This window comes from Malania oleifera, chromosome 7 (genome assembly GCF_029873635.1).
Source record: "Malania oleifera isolate guangnan ecotype guangnan chromosome 7, ASM2987363v1, whole genome shotgun sequence".
Lineage (NCBI taxonomy): Eukaryota > Viridiplantae > Streptophyta > Magnoliopsida > Santalales > Ximeniaceae > Malania > Malania oleifera.
In genome coordinates this window covers 69,521,401-69,539,083 of record NC_080423.1, presented here as the reverse complement: position 1 = coordinate 69,539,083, position 17,683 = coordinate 69,521,401, and positions in this window count along the sequence as shown.

Genomic DNA, 17,683 nt, shown 5'->3' with positions numbered 1-17,683 from the left:
TTTCTATCCATAGGTATATTTAGCATATCCATTTCTGATAATAGATGAAGGGGTTGAACCCTGATGATGAATCTGGCTGTGGCTTTTTTTCTGCTGTGCGTGTGTGCATGTACATTGGGTGGAATAAGATGAGAATGTAATAAAAATTAATTGTATAGAGATATAGTAGTTTACAAAAATATTAGTCATGCAAAAGTTTGTGCACTCCCACATTGAAATTTGAAAATAATTATTGTTCGCTTGTTATGCAATATGGACTAGTAGATTATGGTACTCCATCTCTATGTTGTAATACTTTGATTTCTAAAGTGATGTAACCTTTAAAAATCCAAATCTAAATCCATGCATACAAAGAGACTTAGTAAAATTGCGCTTCATGATTCTTTGATAATCTATAATAAGTCTGTCTGCAGATATATTATAAATTTTTTTGAATGCATATTAGTCCCCTAATGAATGACATTTTATAATGTAATTACTTACTACTAGAAGGTCAAGTACCGTATAGACACTAGGGTTCAACATTTTGGAATCCGAAACTACAGGTGGTGGGTAGAACCTAGAGCCAAATTAAACTTGTTCATTATAGGTTCTACAAAACATAAATTTTTCTATTCTCAAGTATATATATATTTATTTATTTTTTATTTTTTAAAATAAAAATATTAGAAAGTTTGCTTCAACTATTATTTTGTGAAAAATAATAAGCAGTAGTTGGCCTTTTTCGTTGGTTATACTTCGCTTCACGTCCAACTTGTCTTTCCTTCAAGCTTTCTACAATCATTTCTTTTCCTCTAAGAGTCAGTTTAGACATGAAAAAAGTTTTGCGGGAAGAAAAATATGAAGGAATTTATTTATTTTTATTTGGTATTTTAAAAAATTAATAAAAAAAAAAAAAAAAAAAGATATATAAAATCAAGGAATAAAATTTCAATTTTACACATTATTGATATTTAATTTTTTCCTTATTTTTTTATTATATTAAAATAATTTTTATTCTTAATAATGTTCACTATATAGAAAAAATACAATAAAGAATAATTCTTTTTATTTTTATTTTCTTTATTAAAGCAACCCTATAGTGGTCGGTTCTTAATTAGGAGAACTACCCACTAGGATTTGCTTGAGGAAGTCTCAAGAGTGTACTAAAATTTATATACTGAGGTTAATTCTAATGACAAAGCCGGTCATGATTGTTACAGCCCACTATTTTTAAAACAATTCTCTCCTTAGCACATGGGGCCAGGCAAGCTAAAAATTTTCAATATTTTTATATTTTTTGCTCCTCTCTCCCAGTAGAGCTAGAGGAGCCCACGCTAGCCTTGCTAATTTTTTAAATAGTTTTAAATGTATTTTTTAAACTCCTTTATTTTTTAATTGGCTTCACATGGGCTCCACTAAAATTTTTGGTTTATTTATTAAAATGCCTCCCCCCCCCCCCTCTCTCTCTCTCCATTGAATTAATTAATTTTTTCAAAAAATTCTTTCAAATTTTTTTTACTAGGCAAAATTTAAAATTTTCACTAAATAAATATTTTAAAAAATGATCCCAATTGAACAGCTTTCAATCATTTTCTTCATTAATACTTTTATATTGTATAACTAATTCAAATTATTAGTTCCTACTTTCTTTGTCATTTGTTTATATTTACATTTGTTGCTGAATAAAAATGTGGATGACCTCTGACGAACTTTCTGATCTCAATCACTTGAAAATGATGAAAAGAAGATTGGCTTGGAGGACCCGGGGTGTACTCCGGGGGATCTCTTCGATGCTTAAGTCAGGGTTTGTCTTTGAGATGTATGAAGCAACAGTAAAGTATGGTTTAGCATGAGATACCTTAGCCTCTTCTCTGAGTCCCTATTTATAGTGAAGGAGTTTGACCCGAGGGTGATATGTCATTTATTGGCAAATTATGGTGTGGGCATGAATTGCTCCGGTTATTACCTTGTTGGGGTGGATTACTCTGGTCATTATAAGATGGGCATCAATTGCTCCGGTGGGATGATTGACTTGGATAGTAACTCATCAATGTTGGGCCTTAGTCTCCTCTTGACTTATGAGGTGATATACTTTTGGGGTATATCAGTTGCCCCCCTTTAGTTTCGAATTTTAAAGTTCGTTTCCAAAGTTCAAAAGTTGTTCTTGTAGGGCTTTATAGAGCCTAGTTGCATTTTATCCGGATGATGACCCGATTTGAAATAATGTTACGTGGTTTTTTAATGGGAGATTTCTTACTCAAACTTGGTCTTGTGGGTAGTCCTCCGGAAATTTTTTTTTGAACACCCTCTTCAACTACTTCTTTATCTATGGCTTGCTGAGCTAGATTTAGGTTGTGCTCGGCTTACTCGAGCTGATCTTGTGGCGCTCTTGGCTTTGCTGAACTGAACTCAAGGGGGCGTCTGCTAGTCCGAGCCTAGGTGGAGGCATACACGAATTTGCCGAGCCAATTTTTTGAGTTGGATTTGGGTGCGGCTTGCCGAGCCGAATCTACTAACATGCCGACTCATCCGAGCTGATGCTTCTGTGAGCGAGTCATGCAGAGTCTGGTTTTTTGGCTCACCTGATATGATGATGTCGAGTAGGTCTTCGTTGAGCATTTTGTGTCGAGCAGGTCCCCATAAGGCATTTGTGTCGAGCAGCTCATTGTGGGGCATTTGTGTCGAGCAGCTCATCGTGGGGCATTTATGTCGAGCAGCTCTTCGTGTGGCATTCGTGTCGAGTTGCTCTTCATGTAACATTCTTACCGAGCTGCTGAACTGCTCTTTGTGGGAATTCTGCCGAGTTGCTCTTCATGAGCATTCTTGTCGAGCTCTAGACCTGCTCTTCATTTGGAATTCTTGCCGAGCTGCTCTTCGTGGGCATTCTTATTGAGCTGCAACACTTCATGAGCTGTAACGATCCCAAAAATAATATGTGAATAAGTGTAATCCTAAAATAAAATAAAATAAAATAAAATAATAGTTAAAAAAATTTAAAAATTGATTCAAAATAATTTTAAAAAATTAAATAAATAAATAAATAAATAATTTACTTAATAAATTAATAATAATTATTAATTAAATTATATTTATATATATATATATATATATATATACATATATATGTTACATCAGGATACTTTAGGATTAAGTATCTTGAGATCCTGAGAAGACCCCCCAACACGTCTCTCTCTCTCTCTCTCTCTCTCTCTCTCTCTAGCCTCCATTCAATCCTCTCTCTCTCTCTCTCTCCCCTCATTTTCTCGACTAGCCTCCATTCAATCCTCTCTCTCTCTCTCTCTCCCCTCATTTTCTCGACAAATTCTCGGTCGATTGGAGAACGAAAAATACCATTGGGTTCCTATCTCAGCCACTAACATTTTAACCAGAGTGGATTTGTGATTAGGGCGTCATAGGCACCACTCCTGGAATAAGGTAAACCCACTCTCTCTTCAATTTCTCTCCAATATTAAGCCAAATTGACGATCGGACACCAGCACAGGGTCCCGCCTTCGATCCTTAGCAAATTAATCGGAGCATATTCGTGGTTTGGGGATTTTAGGTGAAAAGTAAAGTGTAGTCCCAAGAGGGGGGTGAATTAGGTTTTAAAATTTCTTTTAAATCTTTTTAGGAATTCTTAACTTGTTATTGATTTTTCAAACTTTCAGCAAAAACTTATTTCTCAATTCAATTCACAATAACACAATTATTCAACCATCCAAGTAATTAATTATCCAATCAACTAATCACAATTTGAAAACAAACAACCAAACCAAAATTAACACATACAACACTTTGGTATAAGAACTTAAAAATGATTTGTTTGTTTATAAAAGTCCTGTATTGATAGATTTGCTTCTTCAATATGATGTGCAATATAACATTCAATCAATACAATATTCACACTATTTCCAATATTCAGAACTTAACTAAACTTTCAGTTAATTTATCTTTTGGATGTTAACCAAGTAACATACTCCCGTATGGTTTCCGCAAGATATGGTTTAACCAACGTACTTTCTTTCAGTTTCCGCAACCCAAATCAAAATTAAACTTTAAGTTTACTTGATTCCCAAATATACGTAGTATATATGATTTTCAATTTAAACCATCCACACAATTTAAATATGTACTGAAAATAAAAAGTAGGGAAAGAAAGAGTGAGACAGAGATTTTTACGATGTTCGGCTTATACCTAGCCTACGTCCTCGCCTTTGGCAAACCACCAAAGGATTCACCAAACCTGTTCCTTTAACAGGCGGAACAATACCTTTGCAACACTCCTTGGTTAAGGTTAGAGCCCGCTTTCTCCAAACGATGTCCCCTCATTTGGTCACTCCTTACTTAGGCTAGAGCCCGCCCCTCTAAGAAATATTCCCTTACTTAGTTAATGATCCAAACAATCCTTGGAATCATCAATCTACAAGAAACACAAACAAAAGATGTGTACAAGTAATTTGCTCCTCAAAGAGCTGATTAGTACAACAATTTAGAACTATATACTTCAAAGTAAATAACAGTATGGAATTTTAACTTGAAGTTCAATGAAGTATATCACCAATTAATTCTTTCAATGATTAAAATATTTAGAATTTGTAGCACAATTCTGATGGAAGAAGATTAGAAAAAACTCAGTTGAATTCATGCAAGTTGAGAGCAAGAGAGAGTCTTGAGAATTTGAGAGCAATTGAGAGAGATTTTGATTTTTTGTTGAATTGAATTCTTGGTTCCTTGATTCAATGATCTTTGAGGCTTATTTATAGACTTTAAAAAATATGTAACTTGATCCCCAAGTTACTTGGAGTATTTCCCAAGTTTTTATAAAGTTTGAACCCCAAGCAACCTCATTTAAAAAATTTGACCATCATGAAAAATTCAAAACAGCCGCGTGACAATTGACTGTCCATTTTTGGCAGTCGTTTGTCCAATTAAATTAAAGACACAGCAAGGTGGCAGTTGCCTATCGGAACACGGACATGTGTTTGACAGTGCAACACCAGGCTTCTATTCGAACATTGACAGACGACTGTCAAGCTATCAACTTCGAGCACCTTTCAGTATTTTGGTCATAACGTTGTCTATATAACTCAAAATTTGATGATATTAGTGTCAAACGAAAGATAAGATAAAATCCTAAAACTTTCATGTTGAACACATTTTAAAATAAAGATTTTTTGATGGAGGAAAATGTACATCAATACAGATATAGAAAAATTGACAACAATTAAGAAATCCTCTTTTTGGTGCTTTTCATTCCAAAAATGATTCTATCCTTTTTAAAACAATTTTTGACCTTATAAAATATTATCAAGTTCTATTTAATCCTCATGCTCTCATGATCTTCAAGCTTTATCTTTAAATATATTTTTGAATCCATGCTTTAAGCTTCATATTGATCATCCTTTTTTGAAGTATAAGCTTTCATGAATTCTTTAACCTTGCATTCATCATTGAGTCCTGAAAATACATCACTTAAACAAAGCATGTGAAGTTCTACTTGTTTGTTTGCATCAAAATAAGATGTTAAGCCTTGTAAGGGCAACACTAGGCACCACTCCTGGGGAAATGTAAGGGGAATAAATTATGTGAGGAATTTTCAAAGATTAACCAATTAAATTAAAGAATATAATTATATGGATATTATGTTGATTTTAATCTGAGTAGATGTTGGTTTTAAATTTGAATATATGATTATATTATAAGGTATATGATATTGCTGAGTGTTATTAAAGTATGATTTTATTATTTAAATATGTGGCATGAGATTATTTCAGATTATTGTATAAATTAAACCTTTTGAGATCACGGAGATTGTTGATAGTAATGTGGGTAGACCTTTATGAATATGGTACCATGGTATTGTGCAATTGTATATCTGAGGGATATGTTTGGTGATATCATGACAAAGGGAGATGCAATCTTGATTATGGGACCCTGATCATCGGGACTTAGCCAAGGGCTTGCTGGTGGGGGATGACGAGGCATAATGCCTCACAGCGAGTGCATGGATGTGTACTAGATGTGGTCTCTGAAGGAGACTGCTTGATACGTGAACATGATTCAGGAAGTGAAGAGATAGATATATTGATTTATGTAATTATTTTATGGTTTATTATATAGTATAAAATGTTATTTATATGAAGCACGCATTAAATGTTATATATATATATATGATACACTAAAACTCATTAGCTACACATTGATAATAATTTATTCCATCCTTACTGAGAGCTGTCTCACCCTATCCATATCTAACATTTTTCGGATACCATATGGAAATGATAGTAATCGGAGTGGGCGATGGAAGCGTGGGTGGGATAGAAGGTCCTTGGTTAGAATTGTTCATATTTTATTTATGTTTTTGATGACCTAAGAACCTTATTGTTGTATTGGGATTTTTTTGTAATAAAGGTTAATTTTTAGTGCTCTGGTAATTGTTATAGAGATCTTCCACTGTTTTGTTATATGGTATTAGAGATTTATTTTAAATAATACTTCGGACTCCAGTTTTAGGTTCAGGGCGTTACATGGGCGTTCTTGCCGAGCTGCTATTTATGGACATTCTTACCGAACTGCTTTACATGAACATTCTTACCGAGCTGCTCTTCATGGGCGTTCTTGCCGAGTTGCTCTATATGTACATTCTTGCCGAGCTGCTCTACATGGGCATTCTTGCTAAGCTACTCTTCATGGGCATTCTTGTAGAGCTACTCTGCATAGGTATTCTTGTGGAGCTGCTTTTCATGGGCATTTTTTCCGAACTGCTGAGCTATTGGACATTCTTGCTGAGCTGCTCTTCATAGGCATTCTTCTTGTTGCCTCACAAGCTTTGCTCGTCAGTTGGGCCGATTTTACCTAATGAGTTGTGCTCATTTGTTGCACTGCCTTCTGGCCTCACAAGCTTTGCTTGTTAGTTGGGCCGATTTTTCCTAATGAGTTGTGCTCATTTATTGGGCAACCTTCTGACTTCATAAGCTTTGCTCGTCAGTTGGGCCATTGTTGTAGAGTTTAGAGGTCCTCCCATTATATATTGATTGCACCTGAATAGAATCAAAATTTCTTGTTACTTGTGCCATACTTGGGGAATTTGAGATTTCTTGGGACTCATGGTCACATTTATTGGGTGTCCCCTCTGGTTGGGATGCATGCTCACGTGGGGCTTCGTTGGCGTGTGTCTAGTCAGCTTCTGTGTCTAGCAGGATATGTATCTTTCTTGGGCAGTGTGCTTGTAGGGGGACTTGCATTTTTCCATCGAGATGCTAACTAATTAGTACTTTCCCGCCTTCTCTAGACCTTCTCTAGATGTGCGCTTTCTTGGAATTTGAGCGAGTTTTCCTCTATAAAAGGCGTTCATTTGCTCATTTGTTCTTTGTCCCAATCGAGAGGTTCTCTGCTAGGTACATTTTTTCTACATTTTTCCCTTTGTGTCTTTTCATTGCTTTTGTTTGGCATTTGTATGTTAATTTTTGCTTTATTCTTAACTTGTTCTTGATGTTCTTCACATTGTTCTTCGTGTTCTTCATTTCTTTTGATTGTGTTTATAGAAAAACTGTAGAAAATAGGCATTGTTGATCCAAATCATTGAGTGGTGTAAGTTTTTTTTTTGTGCTTTGCCTTTTAAGCTTAATTCCAATGAAGTCCTTGGGGCTCAATTGAGGCCTCCGGTTACCTAGCGGACTACTCGATGTTACCTTTTTCCGCAAGATATGCATAATGTAAATCGCTTATTCGCTATTCTTGATAACATTCATATTAGGTTGCCTGTCAATTCTGAGTATGCTATAGAACCTAGGCCCAATGAGATATGCTAGTACACTGACTTCCTTGATCTAGGTCTCAGGTTGCCCTTTCATCCTTTCTTCCCTAACGTGTTCCATTTTTATAGAATAGCTCCCTTGCAGCATTTCCCCAATTCATACTTGTCATTAGTGTCCTTTGTCATCCTCCTGCTAAAACGAGGTCATCTGCCCATAGTGGCTCTGTTTCAGAGCTGCTTTCACACGAGGACACACTCTGTAGAGGAGGATGTTGGTTTAACAAGATTAAATCTCATTTTGATGATAACAAATCAAGGTTACTTAACATTTCTATGCAAGTTTGAATATTAGGACTTAAGTGATCTTATGATTTCAAGTGGACATACTTGAAGAATCTGAGTGGAAAATTACACTAAAGGCAATAAGACATGATAAACATAAAGGTTCAAGTCACATGAGACATGAAGCTTGTTGAAGCAGTGCATAAAGCTCAGAAGACATGTTGGAAGCTTCACAACATGAAGACTTAGACACTAAGACAGGAAAATCATATGAAAGTCTCATGTAAGTACTTCAAAAATCAATATTGATTGATTGAAGCTCCTAAGAAATGTCATTGAACTTAGATACTTGATTTTATTCAAGGAAAATATTTTCTCAAAGTCCAAAATGAGTTTTCAAATATATGAATTAAGTTTGGAACAAAAAATAATTGAAAAAAAATTTGTTGAAAGGACAGGAAACTGATGATAAATCATCTAGCGACTATTGTGCTTCCATGTTTGAAAATATTCAAATCGAATAGGCACAGGCGACTGAACTATCGAGCACAGTTGACTGACTTCATTCTGACTTTTAGAATACATTGACTTTAAAGGAGCTTACGCGATCGACCCTTGGGGACAGGCGACTAATGCGAGTGTTTAAACGTTAAACAATGCTGATGTTATTTCCAAATCTTTCATGAATGGTTTCCAAATTAATAGAAAATTTAAGGGAAAGTTTTTGAAACCCTAGTGCTCTATTTAAACATATTATTCTTGCATGTTAGGGTAATGAACACGAATTGAAAAGCAATGGAATGCACAACTCTCTGCTATTCTCTTTGCTGAAAGGCTACTGCCGTGTCTTGATTCTTTCACTTGGAAAACACTAATTTGATCTTCAATCTCACATCTTTCAATCAGTTCGGGTGATATACTTTGAGATTCAACTTTCATATTGTTTTTGAAGTATTATTTTGGAATCTAACTTGTACTAAACTGCTCAGTTAAGGAGCCTTTTCTTGTACAAGCAAGTATTTGTTGTTTCTTGTATTTTTGACGATTCAGGGGATTGGTTCGTTGCCTAGAGGGTGTGGATTCTTGTTAGAGAGGAAAACTCCACCTTTGAGGGAGAGAGGGTGTAACTTCCCCTAGTAACGAAGTTGGTAAAGGAAATCCTCGCAGCATGTTGCTGGAGGCAAGGACGTAGGCTGTGGCCGAACCTTATAAAAACAACGTTGTTCAGCTTCCTCTTCCCTACTCTTTTTATTTTATGCAAGTTATAAACTACATGCATGATTTTATTTTTATAAGAACTTGCTGAATATTTTCTTGTGCTTAATATTAAATCTTGTTAAATATTTGAGGTTGAGCTAAATATTTGAAAATCTGTTGAAAAGAGGAATCTTTTTAAACATAGTGAACCTGCTGAACATATTTTGTTTGAGATCAAACATATATATCAGTTGTATAAGCAAAGCATTGATTTGACCATTCAGAAAAGTTAACAACTTTGAGTTTGAAAATATATAGTCTGAGCATTTACTTGTTTGTGAACACATTTTCTGAATAAAGTATATGTGCTGAAGCTAAACAAGCATTTTACAAAATCCATTTTGAAAGAAAATACATGTGCTGATAGTTTGATCTTAATATTGATTTTTATTAAGGCATAAATCAATCACTGAATTTATTTTTGAGTACATTATTGTGAATCTTCTTGAATTAAGTTGAAATTTATAATACAAACAAGTGCTTAACTGAATGTGTTATCTCATATTGTAAATTTAGTTTATATATCCATATTCATATCTAAAGGCTTGTAATTACCATAGTTCTGATTGCTATATATCTACATATATACATATATATATATATTGGAATTATTAAGGGTTGAAGTAATTAAAATTTAATGAATTTAAATAATCCAATTCATCCCTTTCTTGGGAATATATCCTAATTTCAATTGGTATCAGAGAGTAGGTTGTAGTATAACCATAACAGTAAGCTACAATAACGATCCTCCTCGGAAAAGTTAGGATAGTAATCATTCCCATAATATTTCTCAATGGTATCAAAGATTGTGGACATCTGGGGTCGATCAATGTCACCTGTCGGTAACAAAAGGGAAAGGGGGGATGGAGTGGTTGCCCGATTCCCCATCATGAATTGTGAAAAATCTTACAACACTCAGGTTGACAACTATTCCAGTTCGAGCATTGGTGAATCGCAATATTTATGGGTAAAAATAAATCCTTAAAATTTCAACAAGATAGGATGGGTCTTTGTTGTGAGGTATTCAAGTATGTAATTCTCATATTAAAAGATAACGGAAGAAGACCATAAACTTTTTGCGATTTCCTATAGGGATGCGTGAGGGAGTTGCTGTATTTTCATTTTAAAATAGTGTTTCCCAACTTCATTGCATTTTTAGATGGATTCAACACAAGATCCACGACAAATAAGTGTTGTCTTTGATTCACGGGGAAAAACTTAGGACTTGCGGCGGTTTTGACATATGAATAAATGTACAATAAATAAGACACTTTATTTAAAAAAATGCCAAAAAACTCACATAAATCCTCCGATACTATAGCATAAAAAATTGACTTCCATGTCCCTTCGCAGGGGTATTGAATACTCTTTCTTACGGAACCTTATTGGTTTTTCGCCTCAATTTTCCTATTTCGTAGTGTGGACCTTTCCACCTGGGAAGCGGCCAGGCAGAATGGAAAAAAAAAGGTCATAATTTACCATTTATTATGACAGGTTAAGATGTACTACCTTCAGATTTTGGAAGGATGAAACGCACACCTTTCAGGGTCGATTGTAAACGTTCTTTAGGAGGTTAAATAATATTACCTTTTCTAGTAGATCAAATATTTTACATTTTCTCTTCTAGGGGGGTGGGGGGGGGGAACTTAAAGGGAATATATAACTTCTTAGAAGTCTCTCTGTGTTCGGGAGCTTAAATAGGTAGGCGGAGAGATTTAAAATATAGTTTCTTCCGAAGACCCATCGTTACACATATCGTCTGGAGAATTGGTAGAGATTGGTTAATCTTTAAAACTACTACAAAGACATGATTCTATTAGGCGAATACTTGTGGAAGTAAAAGTTACCAAAAAAACAAATAAACAAAATTTGAAAGGAAGAAATATCTCAGGCGCGAAGGTGGACTCGTGTTGCAGACTCTTGTAAAACGATAAGTGTGTTGTAAAGATGTAGAAAAATAATAGAAGATGAGATTAGAATTGAGCTACGGAGTTCGGTTGCCTCTCTACAGAAGATGGATAAAAAATTTCACTATTTCAAGGGAGGAATATAGATGATTTGAAATCGGGCCTTGTAACAAAGCATAATCTCTTTCTTTGTATTGTATCTCACTTTTCTCTTATTCTCTCTATTGGATACCTACTCCAAGTCTTATGTGTATATGTCAAAATGTGGAGAGGGATAGAGAACCAGAATTGTGATAGCGTTATAAGAGGTTAATAAGGGTGGTACATGTAATTTATGGTGGCGAAAAAAGGGACATGATTAGGAAAACAGAAAGTGAATGGTAATAACCATTAACCTTTATAGAATGAGGAGGAAATAAAGTGAAGGGAAGTTATATATATAGTTCATGAACTAGAGAATCAATTGAATGCCGACAGTGCGGAAAATTTTATTTTATTTTTACTTGTGCTCCTTGTTTTTTGGTTTTTCATCATTTTTTTTTTTGGTTTCTATCCATAGTCTATTAGCATATCCATTTCTGATGTAATAGAGATGAAGGGGACTGTTGAAACCCTTGAGATGAATTGGACTGTGGCTTGTTCTGTGCTGTTGAGTTTGTTAGCTGTACCATTGGGATGGAATAATAAGATGAGAATTATAATAAAAATTTAATAGTATAGAGATTTTATAGAGTGTTCCAAAAAGTATTAGTCATGCAAAAAGTTTGTGCACTCCACTGAAATTTGAAAATAAAAAAAAAAAGTATTGATTGCTTGTATGCAATATGGACTAGTGATATGGTTACTCCATCTCTATGTTGTAATACTTGATTTTCTAAAGTGATGAACCTTTAAAAATCCAAATCTGAATCCATGCATACAAAGGAGACTTGAGGTAAAATCTTGGGCTTCATGATTACTTTGATATCTATAAAAGTTCCGTCTTGCCGATTTATTATAAAATTTTTGAGGCAGATTAGTCCTAATGAAATTGACATTTTATAATGTAATACTTACTACTAGAGGTCAAGGTAGTAAGACACTAGGGGTCCAATTTTGGAAGCTGAAATAAGGTTGTGGGGGTAGGAACATAGAGCCAAATGAACTTGTTCACTTTATAGGTTCTACAAAACATAAATGGCGCAATTCGCAAGGAGAGAGGAGATAGAGATATATATATATATATATATATATATATATATATTTTCTTTTTTTAAAATAAAAATATTAGAAAGTTTGCTACAACTATTATTTTGTGAAAAATAATAAGCAGTAGTTGGCCTTTTTTGTTGGTTATACTTCGCTTCACGTCCAACTTGTCTTTCCTTCAAGCTTTCTACAAGCATTTCTTTTCCTCTAAACATGAAAAAAGTTATGCGGGAAGAAAAATATGAAAGAATTTATTTATTTTTATTTGGTGATTTAAAAAAGTAAGAAATAAAAAAAAAGGTACATAAAATCAAGGAATAAAATATCAATTTTACACATTATTAATGTTTAATTTTTTTCTTTATTTTTTTATTATATTAAAATAATTTTTATTCTTAATAATGTTCACTATATAGAAAAAATACAATAAAGAATAATTCTTTTTATTTTTATTTTCTTTATTAAAGCAACCCTAGAGTGGTCGGTTCTTAATTAGGATAACTACCCACCAGGATTTGCTTGAGGAAGTCTCAAGATTGTGCTAGAATTTATATACTGAGGTTAATTCTAATGACAAAGCCCGGTCATGATTGTTACAGCCCACTATTTTTAAAACAATTCTCTCCTTAGCACGTGGGGCCAGGCAAGCTAAAAATTTTCAATATTTTTATTTTTTTTGCTCCTCTCTCCCAGTAGAGCTAGAGGAGCCCACGCTAGCCTTGCTTATTTTTTAAATAGTTTTAAATGTATTTTTTAAACTCCTTTATTTTTTCATTGGCTTCACATGGGCTCCACTAAAATTTTTGGTTTATTTATTAAAATCCCCCTCTCTCTCTCTCTCTCTCTCTCTCCATTGAATTAATTAATTTTTTCAAAAAATTCTTTCAATTTTTTTTTATTAGGCAAAATTTAAAATTTTCACTAAATAAATATTTTAAAAAATGATCCCAACTGAACAGCTTTCAATCATTTTCTTCATTAATACTTTTATATTGTAAAACTAATTCAAATTATTAGTTCCTACTTTCTTTGTCATTTGTTTATATTTACATTTGTTGCTGAATGAAAATGTGGATGACCTCTGACGAACTTTCTGATCTCAATCACTTGAAAATGATGAAGAGAAGATTGGCTTGGAGGACCCAGGGTGTATTCCGAGGGATCTCTTCGATGCTTAAGTCAGGGTTTGGCTTTGAGATGTATGAAGTAACAGTAAAGTATGGTTTAGCATGAGATATCTTAGCCTCTTCACTGAGTCCCTATTTATAGTGAAGGAGTTTGACCCGAGGGTGATATGTCATTTATTGGCGAATTATGATGTGGGTGTGAATTGTTCCGGTTATTACCTTGTTGGGGTGGATTACTCTGGTCATTATAAGATGGGCATCAATTGCTCTGGTGGGATGATTGACTTGGATAGTAACTAGCCTCATCAATGTTGGGCCTTAGTCTCCTCTTGACTTATGAGGTGATATACTTTTGGGGTATATCAGTTGCCCTCCTTTAGTTTCGAATTTTAAAGTTCGTTTCCAAAGTTCAAAAGTTGTTCTTGTAGGGCTTTATAGAGCCTAGTTGCATTTTATCCGGATGATGACCCGATTTGAAATAATGTTGCGTGGTTTTTTAATGGGAGATTTCTTACTCAAACTTGGTCTTGGGGGTAGTCCTCGGGAAAATTTTTTTTGAACACCCTCTTCAGCTACTTCTTTATCTATGGCTTGCTGAGCTAGATTTAGGTTATGCTCGGCTTACTCGAGCTGATCTTGTGGCGCTATTGGCTTTGCTGAGCTGAACTTAAGGGGGCATCTGCTAGTCCGAGCCTAGGTGGAGGCGTACACGAATTTGCCGAGCCAATTTTTTGAGTTGGATTTGGGTGCGGCTTGCCGAGCCGAATCTACTAACATGCCGACTCATCCGAGCTGATGCTTCTGTGAGCGAGTCATGCAGAGTTTGGTTTTTTGGCTCACCTGATATGATGATGTCGAGTAGGTCTTCGTTGAGCATTTTGTGCCGAGCAGCTCATCGTGGGGCATTTGTGTCGAGCAGCTCATCGTGGGGCATTTATGTCGAGCAGCTCTTCGTGTGGCATTCGTGTCGAGTTGCTCTTCATGTAACATTCTTACCGAGCTGCTGAGCTGCTCTTTGTGGGAACTCTGCCGAATTGCTCTTCATGGGCATTCTTGTCGAGCTCTAGACCTGCTCTTCATTTAGAATTCTTGCCGAGCTGCTCTTCGTGGGCATTCTTGACGAGCTGCTCTTCGTGGGCATTCTTATTGAGCTGCACTTCATGAGCTGTAACGACCCCAAAAATAATATGTGAATAAGTGTAATCCTAAAAAAAATAAATAAATAAATAAAAGATAAAAAAATTTAAAAATTGATTCAAAATAATTTTAAAAAATTAAATAAATAAATAAATAAATAATTTACTTAATAAATTAATAATAATTATTAATTAAATTATATATATATATATATATATATATATGTTACATCAGGATACTTTAGGATTAAGTATCTTGAGATCCTGAGAAGACCCCCCAACACGTCTCTCTCTCTCCCTCTCTCTCTCTCTCTCTCCTCCATTCAATCCTCTCTCTCTCTCTCTCCCCTCATTTTCTCGGCAAATTCTCGGTCGATTGGAGAACGAAAAATACCATTGGGTTCCTATCTCAGCCACTAACATTTTAACTAGAGTGGATTTGTGATTAGGGCGTCATAGGCACCACTCCTGGAATAAGGTAAACCCACTCTCTCTTCAATTTCTCTCCAATGTTAAGCCAAATTGACGATCGGACACCAGCACAAGGTCCCGCCTTCGATCCTTAGCAAATTAATCGGAGCATATTCGTGATTTGGGGATTTTAGGTGAAAAGTAAAGTGTAGTCCCAAGAGGGGGGTGAATTAGGTTTTAAAATTTCTTTTAAATCTTTTTAGGAATTCTTAACTTGTTATTGATTTTTCAAACTTTCAGCAAAAACTTATTTCTCAATTCAATTCACAATAACACAATTATTCAACCATCCAAGTAATTAATTATCCAATCAACCAATCACAATTTGAAAACAAACAACCAAACCAAAATTAACACATACAACACTTTGGTAATATAAGAACTTAAAAATGATTTGTTTGTTTATAAAAGTCCTGTATTGATAGATTTGCTTCTTCAATATGATGTGCAATATAACATTCAATCAATACAATATTCACACTATTTCCAATATTCAGAACTTAACTAAACTTTCAGTTAATTTATCTTTGGGATGTTAACCAAGTAACGTACTCCCGTATGGTTTCCGCAAGATATGGTTTAACCAACGTACTTCCTTTCAGTTTCTGCAACCCAAATCAAAATTAAACTTTAAGTTTACTTGATTCCCAAATATACGTAGTATATATGATTTTCAATTTAAACCATCCACACAATTTAAATATGTACTGAAAATAAAAAGTAGGGAAAGAAAGAGTGAGACAGAGATTTTTACGATGTTCGGCTTATACCTAGCCTACGTCCTCGCCTTTGGCAAACCACCAAAGGATTCACCAAACCTGTTCCTTTAACAGGCGGAACAATACCTTTGCAACACTCCTTGGTTAAGGTTAGAGCCCGCTTTCTCCAAACGATGTCCCCTCATTTGGTCACTCCTTACTTAGGCTAGAGCCCGCCTCTCTAAGAAATATTCCCTTGCTTAGTTAATGATCCAAACAATCCTTGGAATCATCAATCTACAAGAAACACAAATAAAAGATGTGTACAAGTAATTTGCTCCTCAAAGAGCTGATTAGTACAACAATTTAGAACTATATACTTCAAAGTAAATAACAATATGGAACTTTAACTTGAAGTTCAATGAAGTATATCACCAATTAATTCTTTCAATGATTAAAATATTTAGAATTTGTAGCACAATTCTGATGGAAGAAGATTAGAAAAAACTCAGTTGAATTTGTGCAAGTTGAGAGCAAGAGAGAGTCTTGAGAATTTGAGAGCAATTGAGAGAGATTTTGATTTTTTGTTGAATTGAATTCTTGGTTCCTTGATTCAATGATCTTTGAGGCTTATTTATAGACTTTAAAAAATAAGTAACTTGATCCCCAAGTTACTTGGAGTATTTCCCAAGTTTTTACAAAGTTTGAACCCCAAGCAACCTCATTTAAAAAATTTGACCATCATGAAAAATTCAAAACAGCCGCGTGACAATTGACTGTCCATTTTTGGCAGTCGTTTGTCCAATTAAATTAAAGACACAGCAAGGTGGCAGTTGCCTATCTAAACACGGACATGTGTTTGACAGTGCAACACCAGGCTTCTATTCGAACATTGACAGACGACTGTCAAGCTATCAACTTCGAGCACCTTTCAGTATTTTGGTCATAACGTTGTCTATATAACTCAAAATTTGATGATATTAGTGTCAAATGAAAGATAAGATAAAATCCTAAAACTTTAATGTTGAACACATTTTAAAATAAAGATTTTTTGATGGAGGAAAATGTACATCAATACAGATATAGAAAAATTGACAACAATTAAGAAATCCTCTTTTTGGTGCTTTTCATTCAAAAAATCATTCTATCCTTTTTAAAACAATTTTTGACCTTATAAATATTATCAAGTTCTATTTAATCCTCATGCTCTCATGATCTTCAAACTTTATCTTTAAATATATTTTTGAATCCATGCTTTAAGCTTCATATTGATCATCCTTCTTTGAAGTATAAGCTTTCATGAATTCTTTAACCTTGCATTCATCATTGAGTCCTGAAAATACATCACTTAAACAAAGCATGTTAAGTTCTACTTGTTTGTTTGCATCAAAATAAGATGTTAAGCCTTGTAAGGGCAACACTAGGCACCACTCTTGGGGAAATGTAAGGGGAATAAATTATGTGAGGAATTTTCAAAGATTAACCAATTAAATTAAAGAATATAATTATATGGATATTATGTTCATTTTAATCTGAGTAGATGTTGGTTTTAAATTTGAATATATGATTATATTATAAGGTATATGATATTGCTGAGTGTTATTAAAGTATGATTTTATTATTTAAATAAGTGGCATGAGATTATTTCAGATTATTGTATAAATTAAACCTGTTGAGATCACGGAGATTGTTGATAGTAATGTGGGTAGACCTTTATGAATATGGTACCATGGTATTGTGCAATTGTATATCTGAGGGATATGTTTGGTGATATCATGACAAAGGGAGATGCAATCTTGATTATGGGACCCTGATCATCGGGACTTAGCCAAGGGCTTGCTGGTGGGGGATGACGAGGCATAATGCCTCACAGCGAGTG